Source organism: Leptodactylus fuscus, chromosome 2, assembly GCF_031893055.1.
Source record: "Leptodactylus fuscus isolate aLepFus1 chromosome 2, aLepFus1.hap2, whole genome shotgun sequence".
Taxonomy (NCBI): Eukaryota; Metazoa; Chordata; class Amphibia; order Anura; family Leptodactylidae; genus Leptodactylus; species Leptodactylus fuscus.
The window spans coordinates 235,453,141-235,476,659 of NC_134266.1; the positions used below are offsets into that span (position 1 = coordinate 235,453,141).

Sequence of the window (23,519 nt, forward strand, 5' to 3'; positions counted from 1 at the left end):
CAACCACTTGCTGTGCCTCTTAAAGGAGTGGTGACATGTCATGTATCCTGATTGATAACTCTCATTACAATGGAGCCCTGCTTACTGCAAGAAACAATTGTGTCAGCACGTGATTTCACTAATATATTGCAGAATATGTCCTTACTTAAGTTGTGGGGCTGTTAGATTCCAAGGATGAGTCAATCGTTCTTAAGAAGTTTTAGTATGAAGCCAATGGTTTTATATACAGAAGACGACATAATAAATTTAATATTTTATTGTATAACATTGTATGAGTCCCCTCCTTTAGCAGAGCACTGTATCATATCATGTATTATATCCTTGTATTACATTATGTATTGGATTGTAATGAAAACCTGTAACAGGGACAGAAAACCTTGTTAGGCTCTGTTCATATTGTATTTAGTCTGAGCCTTCTGCCAGGCGTATACTTCAGGAATATTCCCCGATGTATACAGTATATGTATACTGTAAATACAGTATAGCAGTCTTAATACTGTGCAGCTCTATTTCTTAGCTTTACGCTGACACATACAGATGTGACAAGTCCTTCTTAAAGAATGGGCATAAGGACCGTCTATGTCCTGACCTTAAAATAACTTTCTTTTCTATCACCACCACATTACGGAGCACATTACAGAGATAATAATGTACTTTTGTTATGCATGTGACTTTTGTAGATTTAGAGAAAAAGAACTTATAAAGTATTATGCAAATTAGGCATTTGGTGCACTGGGGGCGGGCTTTCAGCCCTGGGAGCGCTGCTACTGCTGCTCAAGTAGGATGAAGATGTCATATCAGTGGGAGAGTTAAGAATTTGTGCCATTAGGGAGACTTATCCTTTATCTTCAGGATAGGAAATAAATGTCATATTGTTGGGGGTCCAATTGTTGGGTCCCCTAGCGATCAGGAAAATGGAAGGACTGAAAGTCCCTCTAAAGACTCCTTGTGAATGGAGCAACAGTTTGTGTGGCTGGAAGTTCATTCACTGCTACAGGGCTATCAGGATCTCTAGCAGCGCACAGAGCACCATAATAGTGAAAGCTAGTCAAGTACACTGGTGCTCCATTCACAAGGACGCTGTAAGGGAACTTTTGATACCCTGTTTTCCTGCGAAAGTTGGATCCCCCAGTGATCTGATGCTTATTCCCTATCCTGTGTCCTTAATGGCAGAATCCCTTTATCGCTCACTGCACAGACATCTAAGGCTGAGTTCACATTGGGTTTTTTTGGTCCAAATTTTGGTGCGGAGGCCGCCTCAGAATCTAGTCCAAAAATGGCTAGCCGAGACTGGATGTGGGTGCAGTGCATCACAGTCACAGCATTCTGTTCCAGATTAGGCCCAAATGAATGGGCCTAGACGGGAGTGAGGGTCGCGTGGACACCATGGCAGATTGAATCTGCGTCAAGATAGGGCAGGTTACTTTTTTTTTTTGCCGCGAGTGGCAAAAAAACGCTAGTGCAAAAAAGAAGTGAATGGCTCCAACTGAAGTCAATGGGAGGCATTTTTGGAGCTGTATACTGAGGTGGATTCCATGTCAAAATCCGGACCATAAAATAATAATGATATCGCACCCACCACCTACTAGTCTTTAAAAAGAGTTTGTACTTATGACTTGTGAATAAGACACATTGGTACAGATTTATGAAGACTGCCATTACTGATGCCAGTCTTCATAGCCCCAGCGGAGGGTAACTTCATATATGGTGTGGCACATGCCTCCTCACAAGTGATCATTTATCCCAGATTTCTGGAGTATATTATAATAAATTTGGTGAAACCGATGCCTCCGTCCCCCTGCATGCTCTCTATTCAGGAACATGGTGAGGACGACACAGATATGAAAAACTCACAATTTTTTGCGCACAAATCCAACTAAGGAAATGGTAACATATCACTAAGTTGTCCATGATTCGTAAATAACAGGAGGAATAACAGAGGAATGGCGGAGAACAAAGTTAGGCAGCATTCACACTGAGTAACGCGGCGTTTACGCGGTGCTACGTGCCAAAATAAGCACAAAAAACGCCAGCGTTACTCAGTGTGAATGCTGCCTTACATGAAAAGATTCTCCAGGATTGTTACTTACTGGAGGAATTAAAATGTTTTAAACTTTGGATCTTCAACTTAGTTTGTTTCTCAAGATGTATGCAAAGATGCAATAGAATATTCTGACCACATAACTCATTGCAATATTCTGATTCTTTACAGATGAGAGTAAATGATTCCATTTACAGTATTATGGGCTGTTATAACATTGGTAATTCCCGGACTATAGTAAAACCGCAGGTTATCCAGTGTTTCGGTAAGAAGTGCTATATCAGCATCGGTACTGGGCTTGTACTTTTGAACTCCCCGTTCCTTCCTCCTCTTGTCCAGACCTTACCCTTGTATATCTCATGTAGACAATAGTCTTGAAAAACAAAGGAAACAAGGCTGGATTGATATAAACACGCTTAGTACTTTGGCATGTCTGAGCAGCCATGTGCACAATTACGCCTATATCCCCCCCAGGAATACTCTCTGCAGTTAATGTATAGCCATAGTTCTGTATAAATCAATTAGTAAGGAAGAAACAGACTCTCAACTCAGCGAACTCCAGTGGAATTTACCCTGATGAAAATTGCTGAATTAGTACAAGTTTGCCATTTCTGCAAGAACATACAACAAATCAGCAAAATGTCTAATAAAGACACCGCCGATGATCTGAAGCCATGGAACAAATGATAAAGCAACTGATAGAAATGCAAATTCTATGGTGGGTAGTCTCATTACACAGTGCCTACACCTTTATAATATAGCGCTGCTTGTTTTATAGATGTACAGACCGCCATAGATGTGATCATTCAGTCAATGAACCCGTAGACCAAAACAGGGCTGAGGTATCAGAGACTGGAGTCTGGACCAATTTGTGGATGGGGTTGGAATCAGAAAAAAGTTACCCTGACTTCAAAATAAAATGATTATTTCTAATATTATATATATTATACAATTATTGATATTCTATAATTAATTAGATGGATTATTTATTGCATATTCACTTTCATAGGAATTATAACAATAGCTTTTTTCCTGAATTCGAGGAGTTTTATTGCTTCTGCCCACCATGTATGAAGGAGACAGAGGGGGGAGAATAAAGGAATTACCAGTTCTCAAATACCAAGACTATATAAAGTGACTATACACATTAGATAAATGTCACCTGAACCTGGGGGAACTTCGGTGCATGGGGTCCTCAGCTTCAACTTGGCCTACCAGGGTGCCAGATGATCTTCTGGTGGGCCCAACCTTTATAATAATGGTCCAGCAGAAGTCACTCAAATTTGAAGATTACTGCGGTCTGTTTCCTAAGGCTTGTTGGAGTGTGGGCTCACACAATAATATTAGCTGGTGGGCTCAATGAACCTTAATGCAACAATTTTTAGCCAAAGGTCTTGCGAAAAAAATATTAGGTAACTGAATTTCAAATGTCCGATTTTTGTGTATGAGGAAGGAAATAGGTTGGATCAGGCAATAGCTGTTGGCTTCCTACTATCTGATGTGAATGGCCAAAATCTAGAAGGAAGTTCACAATTACAGATATTCCATAGACCTGAGTCATATGACCTCACATATGAGTATACCCCAAACTGTTGCTAAGCGGTAATTAGGGTTGAGCGATCGGGAAAGATTGGATCCCGATCGGTGATCAAGCAAATTTCACAATCGGGAAAATGATCGAAAATCGGATTTTAAAAACAATCCTGAAATCTCAAGATCGGCTCAACCCTACTCCATAAACATAAAGTAACTAGGGCTGAGCGATCGGGATCGGGAAAGATCGGTGATAGAGCAAATTTCATGATTGCGATTGTGATCAGGATCTGCTGGAAAATGATCGAAAATCGGATTTTAAAAACGATCCTGAAATCTCAAGATCGGCTCAACCCTAGTGGTAATACAAAGAGATGAAGAGACTTATGGGACCTAAAAGATGGACACATATAAATAAAATGTAGTAGTTATGAGAAGGATAAGAAAGGACCATAAGAAAAGTCGAAACATCTGTGCCTCTTCAGTGACGTAAGAAATCACTAGTCACGACGGGCATCGTATTAATGCAATACTTTGTTACTTTGCACTGATCATTGTCATTTGGGGTCAGATGGGGTTGGAGGGTGTAACTCCAAGGTTTAATATTAAAGGAGGCCCCTTGGCAAAACATTGGATGAGAGCACTGCTCTACTTTAGGTGAGAGTTTTTCATGCCAGTCTCGATAATCCCTGCCCTGCTGAAGATCGTGCCAAATTTATGACAAGGCGCTCGCCTCGTCGTAAATATGGCACACACTCCAAGATCCATGTACTTAAACAGAATCTATGCCAGGTCCTTGTTGATGCAGATTTCTGGGATCATTTGTGCCAGAAAATTGGCATAAATGTTGATAAATGTGATGGGGCCAATGACCCAGATTTTGTTGCGTTTTTTTGAGCCAAAGCCAAGAATGGCTACAAAAGGAATGGGAAATATATAGTAATCTCTTATACTTCTCCCTTCTGCTCAATCCACTCCTGGCTTTGCCTAAAAAAATGCAACAAAATCTGCAACAAAAAAAGCTGCGTTTCTGCAATGTGGGGCCTTAGCCTAAGGCTGTGGTCCTGCATTGCGAAAACACTAAATTTAGCACAGCAAAAAATGTAGAAGTTTTGCAGTAATTACAAAGTGGATGGGATTCTGGCTAAAAAAAAGGTCAATTATACCTACAGAAACACTGGTTTTCCGTATAGGTACAATAGGTGCAGAAAGTTTGCAGAGGAAAATTTTCTGTGAAAAACGCTGTGGGAAAAAAATTTGGTCCTTTCCGCAGTGTTGTTTTTTTTTTTTGCAGCGATTTGCTGCATGGGGTTTTAAGGGTTGGTTCACACTAGCGCTTGTATTCCGTCCACAAAGAGTCCGTATGGAGACACCCCCCCGAACGGAATACCAACGCTAATGCAAGCGCTGTGCAGTTAAGCACATGGAGCCGATAGACTATAATGGGCTCCGTGTGCTTGTCGCACACTGCCTGTACAATTCGTTCGTGCAAGCAGTACGTGGCAAGCACACGGAGCCCATTATAGTCTATGGGCTCCATGTGCTTTGCAAGCACGTCGCTTGCAATTGCAATTGCATTCCATCCGGGAGGGTCTCCATGCAGACTCCTTGCGGACGGTATACAAGCGCTAGTGTGAACCAACCCTAAGATAATGGAAGAAAACACATCCTGTATGTCCATCTTTTTCAAGATGCAGACAGTTTTTTTTTTTATTTTGGTTCCCTACTGAGGTTCTGTCGGGAGATTGAGTGCTGCTGTGGGTGAATAAAATACCTGACGTCACTATTTTTTTGAAGTTACTTTATAAATCCCTATAAAATATCCTTATGAAACAGCAGCACAAAGAAAACTAAATTATAAATACTGGGAAAGAAGACGCAGCGTAAGGGTTATACAGTCCTATGAAAAAGTTTGGGCACCCCTATTAATCTTAATCATTTTTAGTTCTAAATATTTTGGTGTTTGCAACAGCCATTTCAGTTTGATATATCTAATAACTGATGGACACAGTAATATTTCAGAATTGAAATGAGGTTTATTGTACTAACAGAAAATGCGCAATATGCATTAAACCAAAATTTGACCGGTGCAAAAGTATGGGCACCTCAACAGAAAAGTGACATTAATATTTAGTAGATCCTCCTTTTGCAAAGATAACAGCCTCTAGTCGCTTCCTGTAGCTTTTAATCAGTTCCTGGATCCTGGATAAAGGTATTTTGGACAAACAATTCAAGTTCAGTTAAGTTAGATGGTCGCCGAGCATGGACAGCCCGCTTCAAATCATCCCACAGATGTTCAATGATATTCAGGTCTGGGGACTGGGATGGCCATTCCAGAACATTGTAATTGTTCCTCTGCATGAATGCCTGAGTTGATTTGGAGCGGTGTTTTGGATCATTGTCTTGCTGAAATATACATCCCCGGCGTAACTTCAACTTCGTCACTGATTCTTGAACATTATTCTCAAGAATCTGCTGATACTGAGTGGAATCCATGCGACTCTCAACTTTAACAAGATTCCCGATGCCGGCATTGGCCACACAGCCCCAAAGCATGATGGAACCTCCACCAAATTTTACAGTGGGTAGCATGTGTTTTTCTTGGAATGCTGTTTCTTTTTGGACGCCATGCATAACGCCTTTTTTTATAACCAAACAACTCAATTTTTGTTTCCAAAATGAAGCTGCCTTGTCCAAATGTGCTTTTTCATACCTCAGGCAACTCTATTTGTGGCGTACATGCAGAAACGGCTTCTTTCTCATCACTCTCCCATACAGCTTCTATTTGTGCAAAGTGCGCTGTATAGTTGACCGATGCACAGTGACACCATCTGCAGCAAGATGATGCTGCAGCTCTTTGGAGGTGGTCTGTGGATTGTCCTTGACTGTTCTCACCATTCTTCTTGCCTTTCTGATATTTTTCTTGGCCTGCCACTTCTGGGCTTAACAAGAACTGTCCCTGTGGTCTTCCATTTCCTTACTATGTTCCTCACAGTGGAAACTGACAGGTTAAATCTCTGAGACAACTTTTTGTATCCTTCCCCTGAACAACTATGTTGAACAATCTTTGTTTTCAGATCATTTGAGAGTTGTTTTGAGTAGCCCATGATGCCACTCTTCAGAGGAGATTCAAATAGGAGATCAACTTGCAATTGGCCACCTTAAATACCTTTTCTTATGATTGGATACATCTGGCTATGAAGTTCAAAGCTCACTGAGGTTACAAAACCAATTTTGTGCTTCAGTAAGTCAGTAAAAAGTAGTTAGGGGAATTCAAATCAATAAAATGATAAGGGTGCCCATACTTTTGCACCGGTCAAATTTTGGTTTAATGCATATTGCACATTTTCTGTTAGTACAATAAACCTCATTTCAATCCTGAAATATTACTGTGTCCATCAGTTATTAGATATATCAAACTGAAATGGCTGTTGCAAACACCAAAATATTTAGAACAAAAAATGATTAAGATTAATAGGGGTGCCCAAACTTTTTCATAGGACTGTATAAGAACATGCCATATAGAGCATTGAGAGCCGTACATCTTATGTAACTCCGTAGAAGGGTAATGGGTTAAGATGTAAAATGTGCTAGAGAGAGGAACATACAACATTGAGAAACTTTTAGGGTATGTGTCAAGGGCTGGGAAAAGTGTGCGTACATTTCTGGATGTTCATTTACGCATTTCGAGCTGCTGGCTCTGTGCTGGTAGATTATGACTTTTTCGAGCCCCCGAGGGATTCGGAGAGTGGTGAGGTCACCCCAGCTGCACAGAATTAAACCCCTGGAAACAGCTGGATGAGAAGCAGCCACAGCTCAACCACCAGGACCACTGTGTGCTGTGTTTTCCTGTCGCATTGACTTTTTCATAGCATTAGTGCTAGTGATTTCATATTTTTTTAGGCACAATATGTAATCTAGTGGAACATTAACATCACTGAAATGCCAGAGACGGAGGAATTAAGTTATATTGTAATACACCCATTTGAGGTATGTTTAAAAATCCAGTTCCCAAATAACTGCGAAAGAGCAGAAAAATATGTTTCAGCTTTGTTTGGCCAGAAAATATGATCCCAGTGAGATATGCAAAAACTAGCCTGAATACACAACACAGGCGCTATAGCCAGAAGATGTAGCAGAGGTTCTGTATTCTTATGGAATATCTTTATTATATGGTGCCTGCTTAGGATTAACTCCCCACTTTATATCTTTCATTCGTAGAAATTAGAGATGAGCGAGTACTGTTCCGATCAGCCGATCCGAACAGCACGCTCCATAGAAATGAATGGATGCACCTGGTACTTCCGGTTTGACGGCGGCCGGCCGCTTAACCCCCACGTGCCAGCTACGTCCATTCATTTCTATGCGAGCGTGCTGTTCGGATCGGCTGATCCGAACAGTACTCGCTCATCTCTAGTAGAAATGAATATGGACATATAAGAGCAAGTCCACCCTAACTATAGAGTACTTGGTATCAGGGACTGGTGTATATGATAGTTGGTACAGTGTTATACATTGCACACAATGTGAACTTCACTTATACAATAGTCAGGAGATGAGCGAGTACTATTCGAAACAGCAGTTTCCAATAGCACGCTCCCATAGGAATGAATGGGAGCTGCGTCCATTCATTCCTATGGGAGCGTTCTATTCGAAACTGCCATTTCGATTAGTACTCGCTCATCTCTAGACTCAGCACCTTATTTTCAAATGATCAATCGAACAAACCTCATGGATAATGTGCAAAACATTACTTGACCCTGGCCATGGTCGATAAAGCTTATCCAACTGAATATACACAGTATTTTTCATCAGAATTCGGTGAACAAAATAACATCAATACAAAGATTTTTTGGTAATGATCAGAATAAATGTAAATTCCCAGTTGGAATACTTACAAAAGAAATTGCCAGCCCAAAAATTCACATAGTCCACCCCGTTACTATCTTACCTTAGTCACCTAGGCTCAAGATAACCCTATGGCAGCTTGTTTAATGGTTAATCTATTTCAGGAACTGACACTATAATGCACCGGTCATAGCTTTGGATGCTTCATAGTTGATAGAAAGATGTTAAACACATAGGCCAAGACAGTCCACATGTCCAGTGGAAGGGGTATAGAAACACATTGTAATGAAAAATTGGGATGGAGCCATAAATAACCCCAATTCATAGCTGTGTAAATTATATCCCGTTTCCTTATAATCCATGTACTTCCTTTACACTGTGGATAAAAGACATTGCTCCCTTCTGTACTAGTTTCTTATATATCCTTGTATCTCCTTTCAGATCGCAACCTCTGCTCTAGCTTTCTACAGTCAACATGTCCAATGGAAGGGGCAGAGAACAACATATAGTAAAGAGAATCCTGGATGGAAGCTTAAACTACAGATAAAAGACATTGCTCCCTTCTGTACTAGTTTCTTATATATCCTTGTATCTCCTTCCAGCACGTGACCCCTGCTCTAGCACTCTCTGCCAATCTTGTATCTCATGAAATGCCTGGATATGCTTGAAAGATTCTTTTGTGTTCTGCATCTTCCAAAATCTTACTAAACTTTCAGCCAGGTAGACAGGAGGTAATACTGATACACAAGGTCGGGATAGGAGCAGAAATGTGAGCAGATGACTATCTTCAAGAGCTATGCTGTCATTTCATCTGTGCTACATAGCAAAGGAAAGTCAATATCAAGGTGGAGTATACTGATGATACGGCATCTTAAAGTGCACTGTCTCCACCAGCTCCCGCTCTTTTCAGCTGCTGCTCCACCGACTCCAGAGAAGTTGGAATTTTTTCTTGAGCAATCAGTTTTAATGCCTGATATGATAATGAGGCTCTTTACTGTCATGTGGGTGGAGCCAGACAGGAGCAGGCAGTGGGCATCATTCTGAGCTCAGACCGGATCACGTCCTCTCTTCTGCTCTGGACAGAGTCCACCCACTTGACCGTAGAGGGCCTAATTAGCATATCAAGCATCACAACTAGCTGAAGTGATTGCTTTTATTTGTATAACGTTGCATTAGGTGATAAACATAAAATGCCAATGGGAATTAGACATGTTACACTGGAGTGCAACCGAAAATTAAATAAGGTTTCCATGGATCAGTTTCATTGTGAATCCACAGCCTTGGTCTCCAGTGCTAGGTTTAAGGCTGTATGGGACAGCCAAACCATCGCCAGCCAAAATGCAGATCAACCAGAAATATGTTGATCGTCAGTCTATTTACACAGACACAGGTGGCATTTTCATTACCCAACCCTGTCTCTATCCAGATCATTACCAAGCGGTTAGCAGAAAGAAATGTGATGTCACGGTACCCATTACGTGTCCTGCCTATGACAGCCAGTCTACAGTAGCCTTAGTTTCCATTGGTGTTGTGAAGCCTGGAATATTTCAGATTGGAACCATATTGTCTTTAGTGATGAATACAGGATAAGTTTGGGTGTATGGAGGCCTAGTGATTAGAGCTTCAATCCCACCTTTGCTGTGTGACACACTGCCCCAATTGCTAGTGTGATGATCTGGGGGGGGGGGGCATCACATATGACAGTCGGTCAACCTTAACAATGATATGAGAGACACTAACAGTTCAATGGTATGTGCTGGACACTCTTTGGCCCCATGTGTTGCCTCATGGCAGGGCTTCCAGCTGGCATTTTTCTGTAGGATACTACTTGCCCACATGCAGAAAGGCTTTACCAGGAATGTCTCTGCCATATTGTAACACTTCTTTGGCCTACCCAGTCACCAGATATATCGCCAATTGAACATTTATGGGACCAGCTAGGATGCCAGACTCAACAACCTACGGCGTGCAAGATCTACTGGTCCATCTGTAACATCTGCGTGCAAATATTCCACAAGCTATCATACAGAACCTGTAGGACTCCATGCCCAGCCACATCTTCTATTGTATCCAGGCCAGAGTCGGCCCAACAGATATCCCCAATTATTGTATTCTTTTGCTGTAATATTGATATCGCTTATATCATCATTACATTCACAAACAGAAAGTTTCCTTTGATTCCAACAATTCAGTCTTGGTGCATTATTTTTGCCAATGACAATCTGTACCATAAACGAAAAATAAAATAGACGTAGATCTTAATCACTAACCTATGTACAAACGTGAGCTGAATATCACCATAACTAATATATTGTTTAATCTCTAAATCCAGCCAAAGTTTAATGGAAATCACAAGTCAATGGATCATAATCTCTATGTTTTTATTAGATGTGAATAATTTAACAATTCTTGAACATTACAAGAGTTTGACGGCTTCATTGGTGCCTTGGGACATGTCTATGGGAGTGAGGATAATTGGAGCTTGATGAAGATTAGCACAATACAGTGACCCATAAAAAACAATCAGTATTTAGGTTTGATCCATCTAGTAGAGGGAAGACTGATGAAAGTCAGCATCTGATTGACTGCTGTGGACTATGGCGTCATACATTAGGTACGGCATCGACTTTTAGTCATTGTGTTCAGCTAGCCATGCAGAATCAATCACTTTACCCATAGCCACTTAAGTCATTTAGCTTCAATATGAAAGCATTGCGCATACATACACAAGTAATTCATCACCATCCGTGAATTCTACATACTCATATACTCCACTGCTGGGTCTTCCTGTAACAAATATAATTGTTACCACTTGTAGGCAGAAGTCGTACAGAGAAGCTAAATCAGCCCTTGGTTGTCTTTCAAACAAGTCTAGAAAGCTCATTCATCAGCGGTTCTTATGCAATGACTTATTACTAAAATCATTGTATGATAATTAATCTTGTGCGCCAGGCATGAAAATGAAAGAAATATGAAAAATGGACATGTACAGTACATACGAGAGTAAGCAAAGACAGGCACCGACTGGGAACCAGTGCCGCGTCTGCAGACTGAAACCACGTACTAATCACATAATGAAAGGTTAATTAGTATCACTTCACAAATGAGACATAGGCTAAGGCCACACGGAGCGAAACGCAGATGAAAGACGCTGAGTGACAAAATGAAGACGAAAAAACTAAGTAAAAACTGTTGTATGTCGCTGCGTTTTGCACTTTTACGTCCCATGTATACGTTTATGGGAATAACACATATAAAATTATCATCCTTCAATTTTCCAAGAGCAACAATTGATTGCTGTGAGTTAAAGGGGCTCTATCAGCAAAATCATGCTGCTAGAGCCCCACATATGCGTGCATAGCCTTTAAAAAGGCTATTCAGGCACCGTAAAAGTTATATTAAACTACTCCACCGTTTTAAAATAATAACCTAAAAAAGAATGTTATCTACTTACCGAACGTGCACGCTGGGCGGGCATTCAGGGTGTGTCTTCATCTTCATCCACGCCTCTTCTTCCTCCGATGTCCTCCGGTCCCGTCCTCCTCGCGAACGGACTTTGATAAAAAAAAATGACCTGGGCGCATGCGCAGTAGCATGAGGCTTCTACTACGGCTACTGCGCATGCGCCCAGGTCATTTTTTTTTATCAAAGTCCATTCGGAAGCGCCGGAGGAGGACAGGACCCGAGGACATCGGAGGAAGAGGAAGCGTGGATGAAGATGATGACACACCCTAAATGCCCGCCCAGTGTGCACGTTCGGTAAGTAGAGCACATTCTTTTTTAGGTTATTATTTTAAAACGGGGGGGGGGGGGGGGGGGTAGTTTAATATAACTTTTACGGTGCCTGAATAGCCTTTTTAAAGGCTATTCACGCATACGTGGGGCTCTATCAGCATGATTTTGCTGATAGAGCCCCTTTAAGCACAAATCTGTTGTCAGGTGGGTGGTCCTTGTCTCTCTGCTCCAGTTCGGGACTGCCCATCTGACAGCAGAGAATATAACTGTGCTAAAATTAACAGAAATGATTGCTCAGGGATGGCGGGGCTAAAGAAAAATTCAGTGGAGTCAGTGGAGCTGTGCCTATTGAGGCATGCAGAGAATTGAACAAATGGAGGTGGTGAAAGGTCCTATTTAACAGAGAGTTTGCTGCCTGTTCTTAAAGATGACCTGTGAATGTAACCCCCGGGCTATAGTATGAACTGTAACTAAGTGTGTGTGGTCATACACATTAGATGAATGGCAGCCAAACACAACAATTTCACAATCATCTAATGTGTATAATGGTGCCTCAATTGTCCTAACAGCAAAATGTCAAAAAATTTGGGCAGTTGGATTTTCTTTCCTTTGCCCAGAGAGAACACATGCACGTAGGCTCAGTGGTTAAAGAGGACCTTTCGTGTCCTGGCGCACATGCGGTTTTATATACCTCTAGAAAGCTGACAGTGCGCTGAATTCAACCCACTATTGGCTTTCTTGTTATGTGCCCCGGGGGAACGAGATATCAGTGCAATTACTGATAACTCTTCATGGTCAGAAGGGCGTTCCTGACAGTCTAGCTTGGAACGCCCTTCCTGACAGTCTGTCCAAAGCGCTGTACTGCGAGGGGGCATTACTTACCACAAAGCCATGACACTGAGCTGTGAGGAACTCCCCGCAGTACTAGTCTATGGAAGAGTACGAGTAGTGTTGGGAGAAGGGAGGGCAGGTCAGGAACGGCCCCCTCACAGTATAGCGCTACACACAGTACTGTCAGGAGGGGCATTCCCAGTTAGACTGTCAGGAACGCCCTTCTAACCGTGAAGAGCTATCGGTAATTGCACCGATAGGTCTTCCACCGAGGCACATAACAGGGAAGCCGACAGTGTGCTGAATTCAGCGCACTGTCGGCTTTCTTGCGGTATATAAAACCGTGTGTGCCTGAGGACATGAAAGGTCTCTTTAAGCTATACACCTGCGCCTGGTCTTTGCCTGGTGATTCCGTTCCCCATTCCACTTATATGTGCAAGCAGCACTTTTATCTCCGCATTTTCTGCCCTTTTTGGATGGCCCTCATTACAGTCTATGGGGTCTGCGGGTATATGAAGGTAACTGCTTTTTTAAGTGGATTAGGTTTCTGATAAGGAGCTCCCCATGCGAACCCCATACTCAGGTGTACCTAGCGTCAGCACTATAATCTTGCAGCGCCGGAGTCCTGGGTTTGAATGCAGCCAAGGACAACTGCAAGGAGTTTGGGTGGGTTTCCTCCTACCCTCCAAAAATATATGGATAAGTAAGTAGATTGTGAGCTCTATATAGGAGAGTACTGATGATATCTCAGTAGAATATGATGGCACTATATAACTAAATAAAATGAACACACAGATGAAGTAAGTGTGCATGTGTATGGGGATATCAGGAGGAATAGCTGTTGCTAAATATCCAACTTTATCATTGGCCAGAGGATAGACACAGCTAAGCAATATATAGCATTTATTAACATGGCATTGTACATACATTCATTGTATAACTAAACCCTGGAATGGTGTTCATAGTTGGGAACGTGCTTTAATTTTTTTGGCGTTTTCATCTTCTTTTTCAGCCACTTTATCCCGCAGAATACTTTAGTTTTTGCTGACTTAAAAAAGGCAAAAAGTTAAAATGAATTTTCGTTGAGCCGTGTGGTTTCATAATAGCCTTGTGTAAAAGGTAAGCGGAAATGAATATATTGTCTAATGAACGTTTACTATGCCCACAATGGAGAATACTTCGGAATATGATGTATGAACTAGTCAAAGGGAAGAAATTAGCTGCATATTAAGAAAACATGAATTATATACTTTTGTCCAGATTACAGATGAATTGTGTATTATATAACCTTCACCAGTGGCTGGCAGGGATATAAAGAATGCACACAGCATGGCCTCGAGGTAAGTCATGGCCCCTTGCAGTGTTTGTTGCAGATCTCAGGCCCATCTGGTTTGCATTAAAGGTTTGAGTGATATCGACCCCTGTAAAGAAGTGAATGGGGAACTGGATCATCTAGTTAAGAAATCTCAGGGGCATCTCAGATTCGGGGAAAGATTTGTCCAGAGGAGCAAAATACTTGACTTTTCTATTTTTATGATTATATAAATCATATTATACTCATACGGTGACTAATCCCTCGGTGGCAGAGCGCGCAGAGGTAAACAGGTGGAGGGGCAGCCTTTGCTTCAGGTCTCTCGGAAGTCAATGAAACATTCATTTTAACAGAAACATATTGCAGAGAATTCATTCACAATAACAACGTTACTATACAAGAACAGAACAACCGGAATAACAGCCATAATGCTTACTAGTGCGGAGCTAAAGAGTTGCCTGTAGTCTAAGGGGGCATTCACATGGATAACGTGGCGCTGATTCTGATCATAAAAACACGTTCAGAATGAGCGCGTAAAAAGCAGCTCCCATTGACTTGAATGGGAGCCGGCATACGTGCGCTCCCCATTCAAATCAATGGGAGGCTTTTTTCCCTATGCTTTCAATGTATTACACACGATAACTCACAGCAGAATCAGCGCTGCTAAAAAGACTCCCATTGACTTCCATGTGTTACACGTGTTAAACGGAACCCATTGAAGTCAATGGGAGTCTTTTTATCAGTGCTGATTCTGCTGTGAGTTATATTGGCGCCGTGTTACTCCATGTGAATACCCCGTAATGCTCCACATTGTGTAAACTCAGTGTTTTTGACTGCTGCGGAAACGAAACGGGGAAAAAAAAATCGCTGTGTTTTACGGAACCAGCGAAGTGAATAAAAATTCATTAATCTCAACCACAAAAAGAGCAGCGTGAAAAACGCAGCACGTTAATTTTAACTATGTTTTCATTATATATTTAATAGGAGAAGAAAAAATACAATGAAAAATGCTGCACTAATAAAAACAAAACAAAAAAACCCAATGTGTTTTTATTCAGCAGTGTTCTGTGGGACCGTAGTCTAAGTCTATATTCACACGATGGTGTGGAGTCAATTGTTTTAATGCATTTTAGTCAATTCAAGTGAATGAGGGCTATTCGCATGACATGGCTAGTCACAAGTATGTTTCAAATTTTGGTCATGTCCTTTTTCACGGACCCTTACATGCACTTATATGTCTGGGGATCCGTAAATCCGCCTCAAAATCCTGACCAAAAATACGGCTCTGATTGAAATCAATGGGAGTCGGAAAAAGGAAGAGACATTCACATTCTTCAGGTGGATGCTGTGGTTGGACATTCGCCTGAAGACACTCCCTCGCGACTAGGCCCATTCATTTGGGCCTAATCCGGAGTGGAGTGCCGCCACTTGATGCTGGTGCATTGTACCGGCATACAGTCGTAGCTACTCCGTCTGAACTTTTTGTGATGTGGGGCTTCAGCCTAAAGTTGGTTTCACATGTTTGTTTGTTTTTTGCTTTTTTGGGGGGGGTTAACAAACAATGGATATTTTTCTTAGCCGCTTTGTATCTGGCAGGTACTGTTTTAAGAAACTTTTAAAAAATAGGTCATGTCATAGTTTTACCCATTTTCACAGATCCCTCAATAGACTCCCATTTGTGAGGGATCCGTGAATACAGGTATAACTAGGACATGGCCTACTTTTTGACGGTTCATTAAAACAACAGCCCTTGTATACAAAACAGTCGTGAAAAAATGACCTATGGGCTATTTGTATGTTATGAAACCGTAAAAATAGCAGCCATTCACCTATATTCAATGTAATGCAGGCCGTTAAATAAAAATGTCGTTCCTATGGTCAATTATCACTGGAATTTTGAAGGTAATCTCATCCACATCCTACAGAAGCTAAGCTGTAGTGTAAAGTGTCTGGAGCTGTACGTTTCAAAAATGCAGTATCTCAGTTATTGTTGTGGGTTTGCCTGCAATGCAAAGATTGAAAGCCAGGGCCAGCTGCACAGAAATCATGGCTGAAAGCCAGGGGTGTAACTTGAGGGGGTGCAGAGGGTGCAGGAGCCTTAGGCTGGGTTCAGACGGGGTATTTTGGACCAAAATTTGAGACAGAGGCTGCCTCAGGTTCCGGTCCAAAATACCCCAAATTAATGGGCCTAGTGCTCCCGGAAAAAAGAACTGACTGTCTCCCATTGATTTCAATGCTAGCCGTTTTTTTTATTAGGATTTCGAGGCGGGTTCAGACTCAAAATCCTGACCAAAATACCCCGTGTGAACTGAGCCTTAGAAGGTCCATAAACACTGGTATCAGCATACCTCCCAACCGTCCAGATTTCCGCGGGACAGTCCCGATTTGGGTGACATGTCCCGCGGTCCCGGTTGGAGGGAGGTATGTCCCGATTTCAACTCAGATCTGCGTCCAGAGGACGCAGATCTGAGTTGAACACATATGCGGCTGAAGCAAGGAGCTGACACAGGTCAGCTCCTCGCTTCGCCGCTGCCCGCCTCTCTCCCTGACACACGTGGCTGAAGCTGCTCGCGTGCTCGCTTTGCCGCTGCGTCTCTCTCTCTCTCGCTGACACATGCGGCTGAAGCGAGGAGCTGACCTGTGTCAGCTCCTCGCTTCGCTGTTGCCGCCGGCTCCTGGCTTGTAGACGCGATGTACAAGCCAGGAGCCGGCGGCAGCAGCTAAGCGAGGAGCTGACACAGGTCAGCTCCTCGCTTCAGCCGCATGTGTCAGCGAGAGAGAGACGCAGCGGCGAAGCGAGCACGCGAGCAGCTTCAGCCGCACGTGTCAGGGAGAGAGGCGGGCAGCGGCGAAGCGAGGAGCTGACCTGTGTCAGCTCCTTCCTTCAGCCGCATATGTCAGCGAGAGAGGCGGGCAGAGAGCGGCGAGGGAGCGGAGGAGAAGGTAAGTTTAATGTGGAGGTGGAACGTGAATCTGGGGGCAGAGATGGAGAGTACAAGCTGTCCTGGACTGGCTTAGCACCGAGCGGTGGATTGGGGAGGCCGCTGAAGCAGCGCTGTTCCGGCATCCTCCCCTCACGCTCAGGCAGAGAGCAGGTCTTCTCCGTGCCTGCTCTCTGCCTGGGAACGGCGCTAAGCCCCGCCCCTCCGCTCCGCCACACCCCACGCGGCTTTCTGTTGTTCGCTTTGGGCGGCAAGAGGGGCAGGTTCACCCCTGTAACCATTACTAACAAGAATTCACTGTACGGATGAATTAGGGGGCCCCGGACATAAGTTTGCTCATAAGACTTTAGTTACACCACTGCTGAAAGCTGCAATGAAAACTACACATTTTCGTTAAGGCCGAAATCACCGCCTGCAAAGCGGATGGAATTCTGGCTAATCCCATCCACACACTGCAGAAAAATATCTGCAACGGAAAAGTTGCGATTCCAAAAACAAAAGCATTTTTGTAAATCACAGCATATCAATTATACCTTCGAAAACGCTGGTGTTTTCTGTATAAGTATAATGGGGAAAAAGTCCACATAGGAAATCTTTGTGGACTTTCTATGAAAAGCGCTGCACAAATAAACCCAATGCGTTTTGGCCATGGTCTTTTCTGCAGCGCTTTTTTGCTGTGGCTCGCTATGTGGGGCCTTAGTCTTCAGCTGTTTTTGCTACAGATGGTTCACTACTGAATATCCGATCTGATGTGTGACCTTAGTTGGGGTAGCCATGGAGGGCTTATTGCTACGAGAAATGCAGAGTCCCCATCACCTGCAGTCAACCTGCAAACAGTCCGTGTGTTCTGTGCTAATACATATAGTCAGCGCATTAACTCTTCATGGACTAAATAGACTCATTACATATTCTGAATCGGCATCTTCACCTATCCAGCCATTACTGTGTTCCTAGGTTAAACGTGGTGACCGAATCCCAGTAGTTTAGGTGTAAATCATAGCGACAAATACCTCTGAAATCATCATTGTCTTTTGCTGCTTTTACTTGTTTCGATAAGATGGGAAAGATTCGACACCAGGTGTAATATTATATCCCAGATGTCTTCTGCATTGCTTATAGATGTTTCTACTAATGCACAGATGGAGCAGACGTTAGTTTATATACCGCAGTGTACATAGTCTGTCAATAGAAAGTGCTATTTTCTATAACTGGAGTCAATCCGCCAAATCCGTCCTCACCAAATCCCGCACAGCTAAAGTTTGGAAACTGTTTTTATATTTGTTTGGCTACGTGTTCGCCACAGTTATGCACAAGACACTCATCCATTTTACTACTAACGTAAGTCTATAAATCTGACATCACTGGACATTTTCTGCATTGCAGACCTTGGTAACATTGGTCATCGGGATCACAGACAGTGAGACTTGTGTTTCCGATATTAAACTGAAAAATAGAGCGTGGATTGTAGAAGTGTTTTTATTCCAGACTCCGCCTCGCTGACATAAGTATTGTCTGCTTCCTCAGCAAATATGAGTCAGAGATGCTTGAGAGCCACAGTCCTGGGTTATGACTCTCTCATGTGTCTATTGCCAGAGGGCTAGCAAGACATTTCCACAAACAAACCTTAGTTACCTCATCCCCCTTCCAGCCTCCCTGCTCAGATTTTCATGAAAAACCATTTTCAATCCTCCGCAATATCCCCCTGCAGACTCTGCAAACATGCACAACGTAGACACACTATAGAGACTTGAGGACTTCATCCTCTACATCAGCATCTTCTCTATACAGCTCTGTAGACACCATAATAAGTGCTCCTATCTCCTGCACATCCATAGACTTCTTGTATTCAGATAAAGCAGTGTATTTACCTGCAGTCCTATGTAAAACTGCAGAGAATACATTAATATAAGTTACATGTGCATGGGCTCTAGCTATAACTAATACCAGTCATATACAGCACGCCGGTGGATTTGGCATCGTTCCGAGCCTCGAGTGATGGCTTTACATATATACAATCTAGTAGATATGTTTCACATCAAGTAGGTAACTTCATACATATGTAACAGAGCTAAATTAGTCACATAGAAATTCTCATGCAGCCATTGAATTAGTATCATACACCATGATACTATAGGACAATGTGTATGATGTCTGATCTGTGGTTTCTATGGGACATATTCATTCCATATTCATCTCTATGACATCAATACATCTCACTGACTCGGCTCCATATGCCTCTTATTATATGTGAAATACCTAAATAATAGTAAGTATCCAAGCATGGTGTGGTGCAGGCAGAGATCAGATTGTCAGGGCAAGGATGGAACGAGTGCAAGCCCTGTACTGCGCTACGGAATATGTTGGTGCTTTAAGAATAAAAAGGGCTAACATATACAATCTTTTTATAAGTAGATCAGTACTTTAGAGCGTTCTCATGGTTTAGTCATCACTATACAGTAACGATAACTACTACTTAAGAGCAATACGATGACTTTATAGAAATGTAGCAGAGCTAGATGAGTCACATAACCATTGCATTGATATAACTGGATTAAACAATACATAGGATTACCTGGAAATCAAGATGCTATTGCAACAAATTCAGCTCTGCTACAACTTATTTTACCTATCATTTAACCTGAATTTTATCCATCGCCACGACACACACAATGCAATATAGTCCAAGTATTCTAAGTTTTTGAAACTTTGTAACATTACTTAGCAATATGTATCTAATACGTAATCACTTATAGCAAAGTTATCATTGACTTCTTACATCTAAATACATCATCTCACATAAATACATATTTCCCAGAAACGTCATCCCCTAAATTTAGCTTTAGTGGATTCTGTTTTCTCCAAGTAGTGATTAGAGAAATTCCACTGCCTGGTTTTCCTAGAAAGCATTTGCAGGTAAAAAAAAATAAATAAAAAATTGCAGATTATTTTACAACAAGATAAACAAATTCCTTGTAGGAAAAACCTCTTAGCTGAGAAATCTGAACTAACGTAACCTTTGTGTAATGGGGATATACCCCCCGAAGCTGCAGAGGAGCTGGGAACATGGAGAAGTGATAAGCACATCTTATAAACTTTAGGAGTATGATAAACTGTCCGAGATATGGATTGTATTTATAGTTTGTGTAAAAAGGAGTGTTGTCATTTCTCTTCCACAGAAATTGGCCGTCGGACAAAGATTTTTTGGCTTCTGCAAGAACACAACAAATATAACTGGAAATGAGTCAAGAGGGGGAAATTGAATTCAGTGCACTTGGATATGGTGTAGCAGAAAGATAGAGCGCTGGGCAGGTATGGAGGGCAAGGAGAGACTCACCAGTGGCGTGGGTCTATGCGGGCACTTCCTACAGCCTGGAAACCATAGTGGGAGGATGTTGTTCTGCAGCAAAGTTCCTATGAAACATCACAAGATCCACTCTATGCAGTCAGAGAGAGTGAGAGTAGCAGCAGCCACAAGAACTGAGAGTGAGGAGAGAGGAGGAAAGGGGAGGGCGTACAGGAGGGATCTATGGCTCACTTCAATTGACAATAGAAGGAAATACTTTACTTGCCCTTAACCCCACTGCTACCAGAAGGGTCTGCAAAGATGTTCACCTAAAGCGAAAGATGAAAACAATGTCAGGAACCAATTTCAGCAGCGGCTTTGAGGTCAGCCTGGTGTATACATTATTACATATAACATGAAGATGGAAGCCCCTCCAGTAGTAGCGCACGCTGGCGGGATGACATCTGCCTGGTATTAATATATAATAACGGCTATAAATAGCGATAACTTTCCTAATGTGCATCAGATTATCTCCCATGAGACATGAGAAACTTACATTAATAGTATCAACAAGTGCAGCTATCCATTCATATCCATTCTGCATCTCCGCAGGGTAAACCCCATGGAGTGGAGTGTGTATGGGATGCTACTAATATTACTGATAGCCGATGTCATAATCAGTTATTAATGTCATTTTATCTAGATATTGCTGGATCATTGTACAATAAAATGGATAGAAGTTTCTAAGATATAGGTTACAATTTCTTTTCTGGGACTACAATATTGATGGTTTATCAGTAATAGATTGGTGAGGGCTCTGAGTGTTAGACCGGACAAGAGCTGCAGTTTCTTCACTGCTTACCAAGCACAGCAGCATGCACTGTATAACATCTGTGCTGATATTGCAGCTCAGCCCCATTCATTGATTGGGACTTAACTACAAACTGGCCATGTGACCGAAGAACAGACATGACACACTTCGGATCCCACAACTGATCTGTGCGGTCCTGGGTGTGGAACCCTTGGAAATGTGTATTTATAATATTGGTGTGGGTTTGATCTCTGTATGCTGAGAATGATGCCAATACACTGTTATATCTGTACATTAATTTCCCCTGGACATCCAACTGTCCACAGCTGATTCCCCTAGAGCTGGACCACAGTTCCCTTGTACAGTGTGTGACCAGGCACAGACAGTCACCGCAGCCCCTTCATTCTCAGTATCATGGGGGTCCCAGAGCTCCTAGCCTTCACTGTTTATAAAGTGATGACATACCCTAGAGATATGCTGCTACTTTGTAAGATGTTTATACCAATTTATTCTTTTCTTTAAAGGGGTATTCACATCTGAATTCCTGATGGATGCGGAGTGCAATTCTGGGACCTGCATATATCATAAGACCAGGGCCCCATTTGCAGCTGCAAGTGAATGAGAGAGGACCACACATGTGCAACTCACATTCACTTTTATGGAATTTCCACAAGTATCTCAGCAGGCGGCCATCAGGCATTTGGTAGCTTTACCAAAATTAATGATCCACAAAGTTGGTGGAGCTTATTTACATGATAGATTTCTGTCCTTATCCAAGAGACTGGTTCATCTTCACCAAGATGCCTTCTTGACTTGAAAGAACATTATAGTAGAAGTTCTGATGCATCAATGGTGTCGTAGTTAGAGATGAGCGAACAGTGTTCTATCGAACTCATGTTCGATCGGATATTAGACTGTTCGGCATGTTCGAATCGAATCGAACACCGCGTGGTAAAGTGCGCCATTACTCGATTCCCCTCCCACCTTCCCTGGCGCCTTTTTTGCTCCAATAACAGCACAGGGTAGGTGGGACAGGAACTACGACACCGGTGACGTTGAAAAAAGTAGGCAAAACCCATTGGCTGCCGAAAACATGTGACCTCTAATTTAAAAGAACAGCGCCGCCCAGCTTCGCGTCATTCTGAGCTTGCAATTCACCGGGGACGGAGGTTTCCGTCCAGTTAGCTAGGGCTTAGATTCTGGGTAGGCAGGGACAGGCTAGGATAGGAAGGAGAAGACAACCAACAGCTCTTGTAAGAGCTAAATTCCAGGGAGAAGCTTGTCAGTGTAACGTGGCACTGACAGGCTCAATCGCCGCAACCCAGCTTTCCCAGGATCCTGAATGGAATACACTGACAGTGTATTCCCGTATACCCCATATATACAACCCAAATCCCCGTTCCAACGGTGTGCCCCCCCACCTTCACCCCAGAAATACGCTGTAAGTCCCCTAGCAATAGAATTGGGGCTATATACACCCACTATTTTTGCTACTGCCATATAGTGCTATTGTCTGACTGGGAATTCAAAGAATATATTGGGGTTACAAATACCCTCATTTCTTGCTACTGGTATATAGTGCCAGTTTCTGACTGGTAATTCAAAGAATATATTGGGGTTATAAATACCCTCATTTCTTGCTACTGCCATATAGTGCCAGTTTCTGACTGGTAATTCAAAGAATATATTGGGGTTACGTGCACCCACAATTTTTGCTACTGGTATATAGTGCCATTGTCTGACTGGGAATTCAAAGAATATATTGGGGTTACAAATACCCTCATTTCTTGCTACTGCCATATAGTGCCAGTTTCTGACTGGGAATTCAAAGAATATATTGGGGTTACAAATACCCTCATTTCTTGCTACTGCCATATAGTGCCAGTTTCTGACTGGTAATTCAAAGAATATATTGGGGTTACATGCACCCACAATTTTTGCTACTGGTATATAGTGCCATTGTCTGACTGGGAATTCAAAGAATATATTGGGGTTACAAATACCCTCATTTCTTGCTACTGGTATATAGTGCCAGTTTCTGACTGGTAATTCAAAGAATATATTGGGGTTACAAATACCATCATTTCTTGCTACTGCCATATAGTGCCAGTTTCTGACTGGGAATTCAAAGAATATATTGGGGTTACAAATACCCTCATTTCTTGCTACTGCCATATAGTGCC

General features: G+C 42.4%; 1 protein-coding gene across 1 annotated transcript in view; it reads right to left on the reverse strand.

Moving 5' to 3' along the window:
- HDAC7 (histone deacetylase 7) overlaps nucleotides 1-20,719 on the reverse strand; it is a 243,983-nt gene extending 223,264 nt beyond the window's left edge. The window contains exon 1 of the mRNA XM_075265793.1: nucleotides 20,577-20,719. The gene's annotated coding sequence lies outside the window, so the exon portion shown is untranslated. The remainder of the gene's footprint in view (nucleotides 1-20,576) is intronic.
- Nucleotides 20,720-23,519: the final 2,800 nt, after the last annotated feature.